Consider the following 17,230-nt stretch of genomic DNA (forward strand, 5'->3'; position numbering starts at 1 on the left):
ACGAAAGTGAAAAGTGAAAGTGAAGTTGCTCAGTCGTGCCCGACTCCTAGTGACCCCATGGACTGCAGCCTACCAGGCTCCTCCGCCCATGGGATTTTCCAGGCAAGTGTACTGGAGTGGGCTGCCATTGCACCCATAGGGGTCCATAAACCCCTGGTGGCCGCTAATCTCTCACCAGCTCTACCCAGCAGAGATACTTGTATTTAACCAGGTGTTTCTAGTTTTTAACCTTAGGGATTTGAAGGATTTCAGGTCTTGGAATTTTTAAGTTTTGCTCTACTGCTGACTTCCCTTTGCAGTCTTGGTTAGGCCACACAACTATTTTCTTCAACCCTAGTCTTTGTGTGGCACCTACCAGGTTCCTCTTTCTGGTTTTTAATGCTGGGATGGGGTTTGTGGTTATAATGCATGGGAGCTGGGGAACTTGAGATCTTCATGGTCAGGGAAACTGTATTTCCTCAGACGTTCCAGGATTATGGGAAAGCGTAATGCTGAGGAGTTCTCTCCCCCTCCCCTCACAAAAAGGATATTCTCATATAAGTCATTAATTCATTAATGCATACTAAACGTATATACTGGAGACCAGGCATTCTTCTGGGTGCTTTAAATATATCATCTTGACAAATGCTAATGAGTAACTCTTTGAGGTAAGCTGATAATATTGCCCTCAGTAACACAGATAAGAAATAAGGAATTTAGATAAAGGAAATGACTTCCCTTAGCTAGCAAAAGGTAGACCTAAGATTTGTACCCATGTCTTTATGACTCACAGATAATCACTGATTGCCATGTTTGTCTTTACTAAATGGGAGCCTCTTGAAAGCAAGGGTCTTATCTGATTCAAATCTGTGTTTCCTATTCTCAGCACAGGAATCAAAACAGAATAGATTTTACTGAACGTTTTCTACCCTGAAAAGTCATCAGTTCAGTCACTCAGTCGTGTCCGACTCTTTGTGACCCTATGAACCACAGCACACCAGGCCTCCCTGTCCATCACCAGCCCCCGGAGTTTACCCTAACTCATGTCCATTGAGTCGGTGATGCCATCTAACCATCTCATGCTCTGTCATCTCCTTCTCCTCCTGCCTTTAGTCTTTTCCAACATCAGGGTCTTTTCAAATGAGTCAGCTCTTTGCATCAGGTGGCCAAAGTATTGGAGTTTCAGCTTCAAAATCAGTCCTTCCAATGAACACCCAGGATTGGTTTCCTTTAGGATGGACTGGTTGGATCTCCTTGCAGTCCAAGGGACTCTCAAGAATCTTCTCCAACACCACAGTTCAAAAGCATCAATTCTTCTGCACTCAGCTTTCTTTATAGTCCAACTCTCACATCCATATTTGACTACTGGAAAAACCATAGCCTGGACTAGACAGACCTTTGTTGACAAAGTAATATCTCTGCTTTTTAATGTGCTGTCTAGGTTGCTCATAACTTTCCTTCCAAGAAGCAAGTGTCTTTTAATTTCATGACTGCAATCACCATTTACAGTGATTTTGGAGCCCCCCAAAATAAAGTCAGCCACTGTTTCCACTGTTTCCCCATCTATTGCCATGAAGTGATGGGTCCAGATGCCATGATCTGGAAAGCCATAGATTCAGACATTAGAGCAGTTGGGATGAGGTATTAAGAAACTATCTTCTAGTCTGTTATTTGCCTGGGGATAACCCAGTTCTCAAGGTGAATTTTTTGTAACCTGTGGGATCAAAAAGGAAAGCATTATATACTCTAGAAGTCCATAAGTGTAACTAATGCAAACTTTATAATGCTCTAAAGAACTTAGTGTCTCATTGGGAAAATAACACATCTTTTACTGTTCTGTCTTGAGATAAGTAAAAGAGCCTGCCTGAAGTGTAAGGTGTATGCTAAATTGTTTTTAGGCCAAGCTCTCCTTGCCTGTTACTCTGTACAATGAGGTATGGGACTAGATGACCTCTGTGGCTCCCACAACTCAGACATTTAGATAATGGTCTTGCAGCTGTTCTATTGCTGCTTCCTCCATTAATGTGATAACAGATCATTGGATGCACTGGATAAGCCTCTCTTGTTCTATAGTCTCACTGTCCCTCTTTAAGTCCTCTGCCTAGTTTCCCTTAAAGTCTATTGCCTGCTTTAGTTTTTTTTTTTTTAGACTGTTACTGTGTGGGCTAGTGTTCCCTTTTGAGGTTGAACTGAGTTGTGTAAAGCTTCAGGAAGTGGCAGAAGCACCTTCCTCAAACCTGGTTGCACCAAACACCCATCAAGTCTAGTCTTGTCCTCAAAGAGGAAGAAGCAGCCTGGGTTCCTTAGCCAGTAGATATCAGTTTCTACCCTGAGCTCTCTGGGCTATTTTCACCCCTTAAAGAAAGGCCATTTCCTTTTAAATTCCAAATGCCTCACTTATATATGATTAATATTCCTAGGCCATTTTCATTTCTGTTCTCTGGCGAATACTTTCCTCAAGAGTTTCTCAAATGACTACCTCTCTTTGCCTCTCATAACCACTTTTCTCTCAACAAAATATTCCTGTGGGTTGGCCCTTCTTTATGCTAATCTTCTGGTCCTGTGTAACCCATTCATTTCTGCTCTCTTCTGAGTTTTCTCACTGTTGCTTAAATAAGCCATATGTTCTGTGTCATGTCTCCCTAGCTTGTTTTTCATGGTTTCTTTTGTTTAAGATGTTTTCCTTTGCTTACTGTTTTTTCACTCAACAATCTTCAAGGCCCATTTCAGATATCTCTGTCTCTGGTACCTTCCCTGATACTCTCCTCCTGTTCCAGAGAGAATTAATATCCCCTTTTTTTAGTGTTTATGTGATAACTTTGTTCCAATGACTGTAAAAGCATTTACTGTTTTGTATTGTACCTATTTGCATTATATTGTATTGGAATTATTTGTTCACCTGTCCTGTTCCACCCTAAACAGTTCTTCAAAGCAATCAGCCTTTTGAAGGTTGAAAGTACCTGGTATTTACCAGGTGGTCAATAAAAGAAGAAACTAACATTTATTGAGTGACTTATTGTTGTGCAAGCTGTCTTATATACATAATCTCAATCCTTATACTAGGTCTCTCATGTAGGTATTATGTCCATTTTACATATGAAGAAATTGAGACCCAGAGAAATTGGATTCAGAAGACTAGGATTGAAACCTGTGTGCTGACTCCAAAGCTTGAGCTGTATTTAGAACTATTCTGACTCCTAATTTAGCATTCTTTCTGTGCACATCAGAAAAACACAAATTGAATATGTAGACGTTTAATGCACTGATAGATGAGAGTTCAAATGGGAGTAGGGTTCAAATAGCTGTGGCACTCAACGTTATTGCTGTGTATTAAGAAATGGCCTTAGATTCATTAATGCCTTAATTGGTTCTGTAGGCAATCCTATAACTAGGCATTTAAAAATAAATCTGTTTTAGCTGGTTGGCAGATGTAACAACACCTACCTTTGGGCATGTTCTGTTCTAAAAAGGGATGAAAAGCTGCCTCTCTCACACTTTCATAGGCAAGGGGGATGAGCTCAGCTTTGACCTGAAACAGTGTTAGTGCTTTTGAAATCTTTTGTTTTCAAGCTTTGTCATATTTTTGTCAGGTGCTGGTAACCTACATCTTCTGCACTGTAGAATCAGACAGTTGGAGCATGAATTGGAATATGGGGTTCTTACCCCAACTGTTTGAAAACCCTAAGCTCCCACCAGGGAGACCCTAAACACAAAGTACTTTTTGTAGTTGGAAAAGGAAGACAAAAGGTAGACCTTGGGAAACACCTCTGTCTCCTTGCTTTGTGACATGGGCTATTAAAGTCTGACTAATAGCAAATGAGTTACAGAAAGGTAACAAAAAAATTAAGACTGGGTTTCAAGCTCTTGTTAGCTCACTGTGAGTTTGAGCAAGTAATTTCTACTTCCTAGGCCTATTCCTTTGTGTGTTCTAATCCAGTGATTCTTTTCGGGGAATGTGATCCTGCTGTCCAAGTACCACGTATTTCTGTGGCCTAGGGACCATGCAAGGTTCTGGGTTACAGCTTTTTTTCCCTTCTTTTTTGATTACAAATACCCCATTCATTATGGATAGTCTAAAATTTTGTTGAAATATCTCATCTTCTAACACCCCCCCTCACCCATTCTTTTTATTTGTTTAGGTTTATTCCCCCCACCCTTTTTAAAAAATACCTTTACTGTCATTTTAGTGTGATTTTGGGGAAGAACACAGGTAAATGTATTTTTAATCTGCCAAATTTAACTGGAAGCAAACTTCAAAAGAAGTTAAAGAAACAGAAAATAAAGTTGCATTTATATAATGGAGTTGCAAAAACTTCACCATGAAAATGAATGAGAGGATAAATCTTCTGTCCTAGGTTCAAATCTTGGCTTTGGCATCTACTAGGTCTATGGCCTTGGAAAAATTACCTCACTATGTCTCATTTTGGAGATTATTATAATTTTTTTTAAAAGAGAAAAGATCTATCAGAAGTTATACTGAGCTAGGAATCAAAATATGGTTTTTCTTGTAGCAGACCATGAGACCGTGACCAAATCCTTACCCCTTTTTGGGCCTTAGATTCTCTTACTGTAGAATGAGGAGATTGACTGCATGTCCTCTGAGTTCTTTCTTCCCTTACTGTTTTAAGGAGTCTGAGATTCTCCTGATTCTTAAAGAGCACTGATCCTTTAATGCTAACTTCCAGTCCCTCTTTAGCCTGATTAAGGCCTAGGTCTTGGAAAAATAGGATTGGGTCTGTCTGTACCTGCCTACCATACTGACCAGAGCTTGATACTTGAAAAAGAAGGATCACAGTGTACAGATCCATGGCTCTTAGACGGCACACAGTAAACAGGCAGCTAGTTGAAAATATTTCATCTTTTTCCCTTTTCTTTCTGGTATTAGGACAAGCCAGAGTAATGAGGTCTTAGCATGAGAAGGAGCAGGTTAAAGCTTTTTAAAAAACTTCATTTTATTTTTTAGTTTTAATTGGAGGACAGTTGCTTTACAGTGAGCTTTTTGCAGCCATGGATTATTGTGTGTCTGCTTTTAGAGGAGAGAGAGGCACTAGACTTGCTGTAACATTCAGTGATGAATGTATAATAGAGGGATCTACAAAGTATTATTTAAGCAAGAAGGAAGAAGGGAGAAGAAGAGACAATAAGGACCCCATAGAGGAGGAGACACTTGAGTGAGAACGAACAAGAGTTTTATCAATTTGAAAACGTATTGATGTCTTTTAGTATTTCTTTTCCCTTTCTTTGGATTTCAGCACAACCTGGAAGACTCCTCCTTTGGGAATTCACTAGAGCCTATTGGGAACAGAAAAGTCTGAGTTAGTGTTTTTCTGGTGCTGGCTTAGACTTTTCTTTATACTAGTGGTGACATGGGACAACAGGATACTTGGCCAGACTGTTGTTCTTAGTCTGTTTGAGGTTTGGGTCTACTAATTCATTAATGTCAGTTAAGCAGAAGGCTGTGTTTGCCCCTTTGAGAGCTACCAAAGTGAATTTCTGAGAGCTGTTTGGAATCTCTACTTCCTGTCATCATAGGCAGTTGTGGGGTCTTTAGGACCTAATCTATTAAGGTACCTCAGTGATTCATTCTCTTCATGTATCTCACCAGTATATTTTTGCTTTTGGACTAAAAATTGATTCTGTTTTGACTTTGCTGCTTTTTTTCTCAACCTTTGGTGTACTTACAGCCTAGTGGTGGGTGGGTGGTGAGAAGGAGCCCTGTGAATCAGTAACAAATACAATGGACAAGAGAGAATGTGGCATTTACTGTAAAAGAGAGAAATGATATTGTGTACTTTGAAGAAGATATTACTTCACGATTGCACTAGATGGTCTGTCTATAAGCTCTCTCCCAGTCCCAAATAGTACATGTCTCTGTGATTTTGTGAAATTTTTATTTATGAGTACTAGAGAGTATGTGGTATTATTTGTATAATAAATACATAAAAAGCTCATAAAATTTTTTTGATTTTAAAATAGCTAATTCCAATGTGACAAAATTATAGAAGTAGGAAAAGTGATTTTCTAGTTATCAAATTCTGAAACAACCAGCAGTGGTTGTTGAGCATTTTCCAGAAAGTAATCAAGTGAGAAAATGTTTCCTGAATACCTTTTCCAAGGTCAGTCTTTCCCTGAAAGTGGTAGGTAATACAAAAGATATATGAAATGGTGTTCCTCCCCTTGAGAGGCTTTGATTTCATTAGGAATATAGGATGCATATGCTAAAAAAATTAAATAGTCCCGGCTAATAAACTGGGTACAAACTTTGAGAATTTAGTGAAAGGTAGATGATTAGTTTCCTAGGGCTACTATAATAAAGTACCGCAAACTCGTTGGCTTAGAACAACAGAAAATTATAACCTTACAGTTTTGGAAACCAGAAATCTGAAATCAGAGTTGATGGCAGGGCTACGCTCCCCTTGAATGTGCAAGAGCAGGGTCTGTTCCAGGCCTCTCCCTAGCTTCCGGAAGTCTCAGGCATTCCTTGGCTTGTAGCTGAACATCTTCTCCCCGTGTCTCATCACAGTCTTTTCTCTATGTGTATCTGTCTGTTGTGTCAAAACTTCCCCTTCTTATAAGGACACAAGTTGTATTGGGTTAGAGCTGACCTTCATGATCTCATTTTAGTTTGATTGCTTCTGTAAAGACCCTATTTCCAAACAAAGTCACATTCTGATGTACCAGAGGTTAGGACTTTAACAAATCTTTTTTTTTTTTGGCAGATACCATTTAAACCCATAACAATGGGGTTTATGGTTAAGGAAAGAACTTGGTCAGGTAAGATTTGAATTAGCAGAGAGAAATAGAAATGTTATGAGACAAGTCTTTGCAGTATCCAAACAACCCTAATTAGAGAATGCTCCAGGAAATTCATCTTAGTGGAACCAAGTAGTTCTCAGATCCCCAAGCAGGGACATTTGGAGACAAAAGATTACTTCAATTATTTTTAGTTGTTTTATTCACAGCATACTATTGTGGGCAGCTTTTCTTTTTCTATAAGCAGTTTTATTGCTGCATAACACATAACCAGTCTTGACCATTAGGATGCTGATTGAATGGCCCATAAAAATTTATTCTAGGTAACAGAAATTAAATTATTTTAACTTAGATGTCATTTATAATAATAGAAAATATTTTGCTTTGTAAATGTAATGAATTTACAAAAAAGTAGATAACTTCACTCAAAGAATTTCACATTAGAAACTGAGGGTGGATCATGACATTTCTTAACTTGTGGCTCTCGGGGTTAGGGCAGTAGTTCTCAAGTGTGGGTACTTCTAGAAGGCTTAAAAACATGTTGATGCTCAGATTCCTCTTCCTCTCCCAATATATATATTTTTTGCAGGTGTAGGGGGTGCAGAAGTAGTTATGGGGTTCAGGAATTAGTGTTTTTAAAAAGCATTCCAGGTTTGCATATCTGGTTGTAGCTCACTGGATTGGGGGAATAAGAAGTAAATTGGATTCTTGTCTTTGCTGTGACCTTTGTGCATTCCCCAAAACCTTTGCGTCTCAGGTACTTCTGAGGATAAGAAATCTAGATATTGGTCTCTGGCATGTACGAGCTGTCTAATAGCCACAGGCAAATTACTGGAATTCTTTTTGAGTCTCAGTTTTCTCATTTATAGAATAGAGATTTTAAAAAAATTGTTTATCTTGCTGGGTCTTCATTGCTGCGTGGGCTTTTCTCTAGTTGTGGGTAGCAGGGACTCCTCTCTAGTTGCTGTGTGCAGGCTTCTTATTGTGGTGGCTTCTCTTGTTGTGGAGCACAGGCTTAGGGTTTCTGGGTGTCAGTAGTTGCGGCGCTTGGGCTCTAGAAGTGAAGTGAAGTGAAGTGAAGTCGCTTAGTCGTGTCCGACTCTTTGTGACCCCGTGGACTGTAGCCTACCAGGCTCCTCCGTCCATGGATTCTCCAGACAAGAGTACTGGAGTGGGTTGCCATTTCCTTCTCCAGGGGATCTTCCCGACCCGGGGATCGAACCCGGCTCTCCGGCATTGCAGGTAGACGCTTTAACCTCTGAGCCACCAGAGCTCTAGAGTACAGCCTTAATAGTTGCTGTGCAAGGGCTTAGTTGCTCTGAGGCATGTGGGATCATCCCAGATCAGGGATCGAACCCTTGTCTCTGGCATTGGCAGGTGGATTCTTTACCAATGAGCCACCAAAGAAGCCCTAGAATGGAGATTATTAAAACTGCCTTCCAGGGTTGCTATGACAGTCAAACATTTGTGGGTACTCAGAATGGTTTGTAGAATCCAAAGTACTCTGTAAATGTGAGGGTTTAGAAAATTTTCAGTGGCTGATAACTTGCCCAAGGTGTTAAAATTGCTTGGTGCCCTAGACAGGACTAGATTCTACATTTCCTGAACCTTTGAATTTTCTCATTAACTTGGAAGGTGATTTTTTTCTTCCTGTCTCTTTAATTTATTTAGCTCTTCTGTTAAGTGGGGGCTGTACGCCTTCTGTATTGGATATTTTCAGTCTCCTTGTAGTGAACAGCATATTGATTTAGTGGAAAGAACATGGTCTTTGGAGTTGTGTGGATATGAAGTCCAATTCTGCCAATCTTACTAACCAAATCATTTAAACCTCTTTTAGGTTTCAGTTTCTCTATAGGTTAAATACAGCATTAAATGAGAAAATGATGTGATAACACTTAGCACTATGCTTGACTGGTAATTTTTTCTTGTTGTTATTATGAGAAGCAGTGATAGAAGAGGATACTTTTAATGCAGTTGGGTAAGTGGCAGAGGCCTTTCCATTTGACTACACTGAGCAGCATCATCTCCTTTTGGTTACTGTTGGAAGTGGGCTTTGTTGGGTTATCTTCTAGTCTTTGTAACAACTTTAATTTGTATAGTTCCAACTATTTTAAAGATACTTTTACAAATTATTCTCATTTAATCCTCATAGTACTCTGCAAGGAAAATGTCTTTATATATTCACAGAAATCTCAGCTGAGAGAGATTTAGTGATTTGGTCACCCTATGAATAAGCCATGGAGACAGTTATTGTTTAAGGGGAAGCTCTAGCCCTTGAGGCCTTGGATTTGTTTCAGCTGGACTTTTGGTTTCATAACAGGGGCTTTCTGATGTAAACCCAGGAAACCTTAGTTTTGTGGTTGCATTAGTTATCTATTGCTCTCTAAATAAATTACCTCTGAAAATTAACAGCTTTAAAAAATAAACATTTATTATCTCACATAGTCTCTAAGGGTGAGGAATCTTAGAGTGACTAGGCTGAGTGGTTCTGGCTCAGTGTCTCTAATGAGGTTACAGTCAAGCTGTTGCCCAGGACTGCAATTATCTGGAGGCGCAACTGAACCTAGAGGATCCCTTTCCACACTCACTCATCTGGTTGTTGGCCAGCCTCAGTTTCTTGCTGGCTGTTAACAGGCTGACGTCTTCAATTCCTTGCCACATGGCCTCTCCATAGGGCAGCTTACAGCCCTTGAGTTGGCCTCCCCACAGTGAGTGATTGGAGGGAGGAGAGAGCCACCAGAACAGAAGGTACAATGTCTTTTATAGTCTGATTTCAGAAATGACACACCTTAACTTCTGCTATATTTTTTTGATCATACATACTGACTCTTCTACCTAATGGGAAACGATATACAGGGTGCAAATACCAGAAGGCAGGGTATTTGTCTTGGAGGCTGGTTATCACAGTTGTAGAGAATCTTTGAAGCCTGGTTAACCATAATATACAGATGCAGATTCTGTTCCATGTTTCATGCATGGTGGATGCCAGGAGAATTCCCATATGTCTTTAAGGGATGGTTTCTCAAGATGCAGGGAGCAGAGAATCCTTCAGAAGCCTCCAGAGTCTTAATTATCTACTCTCAAAGTTGGTGACATAATTATGCCTATTTTTACAGATAGATACTTTACTGAGGAGTTGAGAACATGAGAAGATTTCTTTGTCGTTGGGTGCTGTGTGGTGAAATTTTCCTTGGAAGTCTGAGCATTATGATTATTTTACCCTTATAGAAATTTTGCAGAGGGAACTGTACAGGTCTGTTCACTTAGTGCTTTTAAAAATGCTTTCATATTGATTTGCATGTGATTATCCCAAGGGAGTAGTGTGATGATATGGGAAATCAGCTGCCCTATAAGTCAGCCCCTCTGATTTTTGAGTTCCAGCGTTGACACTGACTGTGTGATCTTGTTAAAGACATGTTCTCTCTGAACCCTAGTTTTCTTAAGCATGGAGGTGTTACACTAGAGTCTCAGGGTTTTGAAGTGCAGTTTCACAGAATACGGGGGTGAGAATGGGAAGTGGAAAAGAGGCTGAGGAAGTAGAACTTCCCCATCTCCTTTTCAGGCAGTACAGTACTACTTTTTATCTGTTTAAGTATTGGTGTTTCTGTAAGATTTGATTGAAAGAAAGGTTGAAAGCCTTCAGAAAAAGTTTGGACCTGAGTGGATTGAGTGATCTTAAAAGACTTCTCTGGGTAAAGAAAGGGCTTGGTCTGATACCATTGGGTAAGCAGTTGTCTTGGGGTGCTGGAGTACCCTCCTTTCTACATTTCTACAATGAAACAGTGGGCCTGGAGAAGGAGGGAAGGGGAATGGAAAAGAAAATTCCTTGGGTAATTTTTCCCCTCCAGAATCTGCTAATCTTTCTGTTGTTGTGTGAGGAGAGAAATGTAGAATTTTAAAACTGGACGTTCCCTTTTAGGATGTCTAACACAGCCTTTACTCCACGTTTAATTTTCTTCTGCAAAGTTCCTGTCAAGCATCTCTCCAGTATCTGCTTGCATACTTCCATGATGGAGAGCTCTCTATTGCTGGAGGCAGATCTTTTCATGGTTTGACACTTTGGCTAAAATCTGCTGCTCTGTGGGCCTCTAATCACTGGCCTTTCACATGAGGAAGTTTAGGCTCAGGCAGATGAAATGGTATGTCAGGCCATTGTGTGTGCATCTTCCCTTCCACATCCAGCTAAGGGGATCAACAAGAAAGAGACCCATTAGCATGTTATTGGAGCCTCCGATTCATCCTCGTGCCTTTGTAGGTGAGTGGTTTTTATTAAAACTATTTTTTCTTTTTCATGGATTTGCTGAGTTTATTAGGACTAGAATAATTAGAATGTAGTATTCTTCAAATTTACGTGTGTGTGTGTGTGTGTGCACGCGCTAAATTGCTTCAGTCATGTCTGACTCTTTGCGACCCTGTGGACTGTTGACCACCAGGCTCCTCTGTCCATGGGACTCTCCAGGCAAGAATAGTGGAGTGGGTTGCTATGCTCTCCTCCAGAAGATCTTTCCCATCTGGGATTGAACATGTCTGTTATGTCTCCTGCACTGGCAGGCAGGTTCTTCACCACTAGTGCCACCTGGGAAGTCCCTGAATTTATTAATACTAGAAAGAAGCTTGATGATCATATGTTCTGTTTTGATTATCATTTTATAGATTAATAACCGAATTCCAGAGAGGTAAACACATCTGCTTAAAGTAATATACAGAAATTCTTATGACAAAACTGAGATTAGGACCTTGGTCTCCTTATCAGGAGCACCTAGTCCTGGATGTCTTTTCATAGACAACTGTTACAGAGAAGTTGTACCAAATGCTAAAACTATTTTTTTTTTTTAGTGCCATGTGGCTGTGTCCCTTGAGATTTCTACTAGGAGAGATATAGAATCAGTTAAATATTACATAGATTTTCATCTAAAAATACCATGCTGTTTTTCTACATCATAAGACAAGGTAGAAGAATTCCATCTACAAATATTTATAGAGCACCTACAGGAGCTCATTTGCTACATTCTTGAAAATGTCTACGTCAGGTCACAATTCAGAATCTTCATTTTGTGAAGCTTCCAAACTCTTCCCTCCCTCCCCTGACCTCCGTGCTTCATGGAAATGTTTTTTACAATAGAACTTTTCATGCTGCGTGGGCAGTGTGGTGTGGTGAAAAGAATATGAATGTTGGATTCAAACCAACAGACCTGGGTTGGATCTTGGCTCTAGTAATTCATGTAAAGTGCTTATCAGCATGCTAGACACATAATAAGAGTTCCTGAAATGTTGGCTACTGTTATTGTAATTATTTTTTATCGTTACTCATGTCTTATTTCTCCCTTTAACCTGGGGGCTCTGAAGGGTTTTTTTTTTTTTTTTTTTTTTTAAGCTGTACGTCATAACCCATGAGTTACGAATTTAACATAGTACTCTGGACCAGCATTTTTAAAAAGTGAAAAAACAAAATGTCAAGTATAATATACCAGAGAAAATGTCAGGATATATTATATATACAAAGAACATGGATTATCTTTTGAAACTTTTGTCTCAGTTTTATATTTATAGGTGTATATGCACGTGTGCATGTGTGTGTGTGTACTGGTCTCCATCTGAATTGTATTATTGTAGGTTGTAGTCAAAACAGTTTGATAAACTCTGCTTTATGGAAGAGACTGCTATTTATATCTTTTATTCATAAGGCCTAGCACAGGGTGTGGAACACATCTGATGTGCACGAAACTAAGAAAAGGCAGTCTGACATTAATTGCTTAATATATAATACAGACAGTAAATGAGATATAGGATCAAAGAAAGGGGAAATTGTCTTGAGAAACAACTTAGTAAAATAGTTGAGAGCTTAGTTTTTTTGTATCTGAAAGATCTAGGGGTAAATTGCAGCTCTGCTACTTACTGGCCAAGGCAGTAGGCAAGTTAACCTCTGCTGGCCTCATTTTCTTCATCTCTAAAATGGAGATAAATAATTACCTCAGGTTGTGAGGATTAAATAAGATAAAGTTGCTATAGTGGCTGACACATAATGAACACTTGCTTAATGTTTTCATGAATGAAAGTGGTCACGGGAGACTTTTTTGAGGAGGCAGGCACTTGTCCTTGAAGTACTGATAAGAATTAGACATGGGAAATGTTTGAAAAGTCCTGCATGTAGACTCTGTTAAAGGTATGTCTTACATGTTTTACTCTGTTAAAGGCCTCAGTATTTTTCTCTTACATATCCTTTTCCCATGTTTCCCTCACCAAGATACCCACAATCTTTTTTCTCTTCAAAACCACTTCCTGGGGAGAAAGTCCAACGTAAGCTGTAACAACTTGCCTTTGGCCCCTCCCTGAGACCAGTTCATTCCCGTAGACAGGGAAAAGGAAATTAACCCAAGTTGTCTGACCCAAGTTATACTTTTAGGCAGAACATCTGCCTAACCTCGGGAGACAGTAATAACCAAAGGAGTTTCAGCTTGGCCTCTGCAAGAAGGGACCCAGGGCAGGTAAATGGGAAGAAATCTTGGTTTCTTGTCCAAAGCCTAGCCTGAAGTTCTAGAGGCAGGTCCTTGCGAAGGTAGGCAATAGAAAGGTGGGGAGAAAGGTCTGCCCTTCTCTGACTTCTGATGGTGCTAGAAAAGAAACAGATTTTGTTTTCAAACCTGAGGATGAGGGAAGGAGAGCTGAAGAAGGGAGAGGGTTAGAGAGAGTGGGGAAGAGAAAAAGGAAGTGCTTGTTAGGTATCTGAATTAGCTGTGGAAGGACCAACAGTAAGTGCTCCAGTGCTGCCTTTCCTACTGAGTTTCTGTTCTTTTGTGAACTACTTGCCTGTTTTAGCTCTGTAAGGAGCTCTCTAAAGTCTGTTTCAGGTCTAAAACTTTTCTATCTATTTAATAGCATCTAGAAGAAAGATTCAGATAAAATACTCTACGAGTCTGGAGGAGAGAGAGAACTTCTGTTTGATTTGTGTGGTCTGTATTGGAATTTCTCAGTGTTGAGACTAATGATATTTTAGATCATACAGTTTTATGTTGTGGGCTCAGGCCTATATATTATAGGATGTTTAGCTGCATCCTGTCCTCTACCCCATAGTATCTACCCCCACTCCAGTTGTGACAATTAGGAATGTCTCTAGACATTGCCAGATATCCCTTAGGGAATAAGATCACCCCTGATTGAAAACCAGTGGTCTGTATACATACAAATTGTGGGGACAGCTAAAAATTAAATTTAATGATGATGATGTTGTTGTTCTTCTGTCCCTAAGTTGTATCCAACTCTTTGTGACCCCATGGACTGCACCTTGCCAGACTCCCTTGTCCTTCACTACTTCTTGGAGTTTGCTGAAATTCACGCCCGTTGAGTCAGTGATGCAGTCTAATCATCTCATTTTCTGCCGCTGTCTTCTTTTGCCCTCAGTCTTTCCCAGCATCAGGATCTTTTCCAGTGAGTCAGTTCTTTGCATCAGGTGGCCAGAGTATTGGAGCATTAGCTTCAGCATCTGTCCTTCCAATGAATATTCATGGTTGATTTCCGGTTGAAATCCGAGGGACTCTCCAGTCTTCTCTAGCACCACAATTCGAAAGTATCAGTTCTTCAGTGCTCAGCCTTCTTTATGGTCCAGCTCTTACATCCATATGTGACTACTGGAAAAACCATAGCTTTGACTATATGGGCCTTTAAGATGAATTTGATGATGATGATAATAATAAAAAAATCTCATGGCAAGTACTATGTGCCAGACAGTGTTCTAAGGCTTTAAATATATTAACCCACTTAATCTCCATAATAATCCTATGAGTTGGGTACTGTTATTGTCCTTGTTTTACAAATGAATAAACTGAGGGAATAAGGTTAAGTGAATTAATAACTGCTAATATTTTTTATGAAATGCTGTGTCAGGGACTCCACTAAGCACCTTATCTATGTCATCTCATTTAATCCTCACAATCACTCTGTGAGCTGAGTACAGGTGTTACTGCAGTTTTACAAATGGGAAAGCTGCACTGAGCACTGGGGACACACGGGAGTAGATTGGTTCCAGAGTACTTTTTTCTATATTATCTTCAGAATAGTATTGTGAAGTAGATAGAATTATCTCCATGTTATAGTTGTAGACACTCAGGTTCAGAGAAAGGGGAAGAAACTGGTGAATGGAGCTGGCATTTATTTTGTATATATATATATTTTTTGTGGTTGACTGTGATGCTTCTAGCCACACAAATCATCAGGCAGTTAAGTGAAAACATGCAGCCAAGGAATACTGAGCCCCTGTTTATGATGGAGAGCTGAGAGCCACTCCTCCTGATTTGTAATCTAAAGTTTGTTGGTGAGGTTTTTGTCTGCTGTCTAGGCACTTCCTGATTGACACTGGCTGTGTATCACAAGTTGTAATTATGTTAAAATTGACTTGCTTATTTCTTTTTTAATATCTGAGTTCTGTAGCGTTCTATCCTGTAAACTCCTAAATACAGACTTACTTGTAAACAGCCTGTTCACCACACTATCTCAGCACAGTGCCTTGTGTCTAGTAGTTACTTTGTGAACTTTCTGAATCAGTAGGCACGTGGGAAGGGAATAGAGTCAGAGAGGATGACTTATTCAAGGTCAGGCAGCGATTTGGTAGCAGTTTGGGGACTAGATCTTATTTTTCCTATATTTAGAACCAGAATTCTTTGTAAAACATTGTACTGCTTTGCATGTACCTGTAGGTTGAGATTATATGGACTTACTTTGTGGCCTTAGGCAAATCCCTTGGTTTTCCCTTCTATAAACAAAAATATTAAACAGCTGCTCATTTCTCCTTTCCATCTTTGGTTGCCCGCCAGTGGTGTCCTGGTGTGGCCTCCAACCACAGGATAAGTGTCTACTGAGAACCAGGGACACCCCATTCTCCTTGCCAACCCAGATAGGAATCATGTTACATCTCCAGAACAGTGACTTCATAGTTCAGCCATGATGTGGTGGTGAGGGTATAAGGATTGAAACAAAGTAGGTTTAGGTTCTAGGGGGAAGAAGGCAATTAGGTATCTACTTATATCTCTTCTTTTTTCAGTATCGCAACTAAGTTTCTGTGTTCATAACTTTAGAGCTTTCTTACTCTTCATTGTACTTTTTGTGGTCTGCTCATTTTCTCTTAAGCTTATAGGAAAAAGACACAAAGCTACTTAAATTAGGTGAGAAAAATGTCCTTCTCTCTTTATATCAATTGTTTTGGTCAGTAAAACCAGTGACAAGAAATATCTATCAAGAGAAAATAACTGTCTTAGGAAATAAGCTGTATGCAGGGCACTTTTCATGTCTGTTTTCTTACTTTATTTTCCAGTCATTTTACAAGCATCCCTATGAACAAAGCTAGTGGAGGTGGTGGAATCCCAGTTGAGCTATTTCCAATCCTAAAAGATGATGCTGTGAAAGTGTTGCACTCAATATGCCAACAAATTTGGAAAACTCAGTAGTGACCACAGGACTGGAAAAGGTCAGTTTTCATTCCAATCCCAAAGAAAGGCAATGCCAAAGAATATTCAAACTACCACACAATTGCACCCATCTCACACGCTAGCAAAATAATGCTCAAAATTCTCCTAGCCATATTGGCTGTACTAGTTTACATTCCCACCAACAGTGTAAGAGAGTTCCCTTTTCTCCACACCCTCTCCAGCATTTATTGCTTATAGACTTATGGATTGCAGCCATTCTGACTGGCGTGAAATGGTACCTCATAGTGGTTTTGATTTGCATTTCTCTGATAATGAGTGATGTTGAGCATCTTTTCATGTGTTTGTTAGCCATCTGTATGTCTTCTTTGGAGAAATGTCTATTTAGTTCTTTGGCCCATTTTTTGATTGGGTCATTTATTTTTCTGGAGTTGAGCTGTAGGAGTTGCTTGTATATTTTTGAGATTAGTTGTTTGTCCGTTGCTTCATTTGCTATTATTTTCTCCCATTCTGAAGGCTGCCTTTTCACCTTGCTAATAGTTTCCTTTGTTGTGCAGAAGCTTTTAAGTTTAATTAGGTCCCATTTGTTTATTTTTGCTTTTATTTCCAATATTCTGGGAGGTGGGTCATAGAGGATCCTGCTGTGATGTATGTCGGAGAGTGTTTTGCCTATGTTCTCCTCTAGGAGTTTTATAGTTTCTGGTCTTACGTTTAGATCTTTAATCCATTTTGAGTTTATTTTTGTGTATGGTGTTAGAAAGTGTTCTAGTTTCATTCTTTTACAAGTGGTTGACCAGTTTTCCCAGCACCACTTGTTAAAGAGATTGTCTTTAATCCATTGTATATTCTTGCCTCCTTTGTCAAAGATAAGGTGTCCATATGTGCGTGGATTTATCTCTGGGCTTTCTATTTTGTTCCAGTGATCGATATTTCTGTCTTTATGCCAGTACCATACTGTCTTGATAACTGTGGCTTTGTAATAGAGCCTGAAGTCAGGTAGTATGATTCCTCCAGTTCCATTCTTCTTTCTCAAGATAGCTTTGGCTATTCGAGGTTTTTTGTATTTTCATACAAATTGTGAA

General features: G+C 39.6%; 1 protein-coding gene across 4 annotated transcripts in view; it reads left to right on the plus strand.

The window, feature by feature from the left end:
- The window catches only part of PAK1 (p21 (RAC1) activated kinase 1), a 161,239-nt gene that overhangs the window by 24,452 nt on the left and 119,557 nt on the right, over positions 1–17,230 (plus strand). Inside the window, exon 1 of one of the 4 annotated variants that reach the window (XM_024987207.2) lies at positions 10,966–10,987. The exons of the other annotated variants lie outside the window; for them this stretch is intronic. The gene's annotated coding sequence lies outside the window, so the exon portion shown is untranslated. Of the gene's footprint in view, positions 1–10,965; positions 10,988–17,230 lie in introns of those variants that run through there. 4 annotated transcript variants of the gene reach the window in all.

The sequence above is a fragment of the Bos taurus genome, chromosome 29 (genome assembly GCF_002263795.3).
Source record: "Bos taurus isolate L1 Dominette 01449 registration number 42190680 breed Hereford chromosome 29, ARS-UCD2.0, whole genome shotgun sequence".
In the NCBI taxonomy this organism is placed as follows: domain Eukaryota; kingdom Metazoa; phylum Chordata; class Mammalia; order Artiodactyla; family Bovidae; genus Bos; species Bos taurus.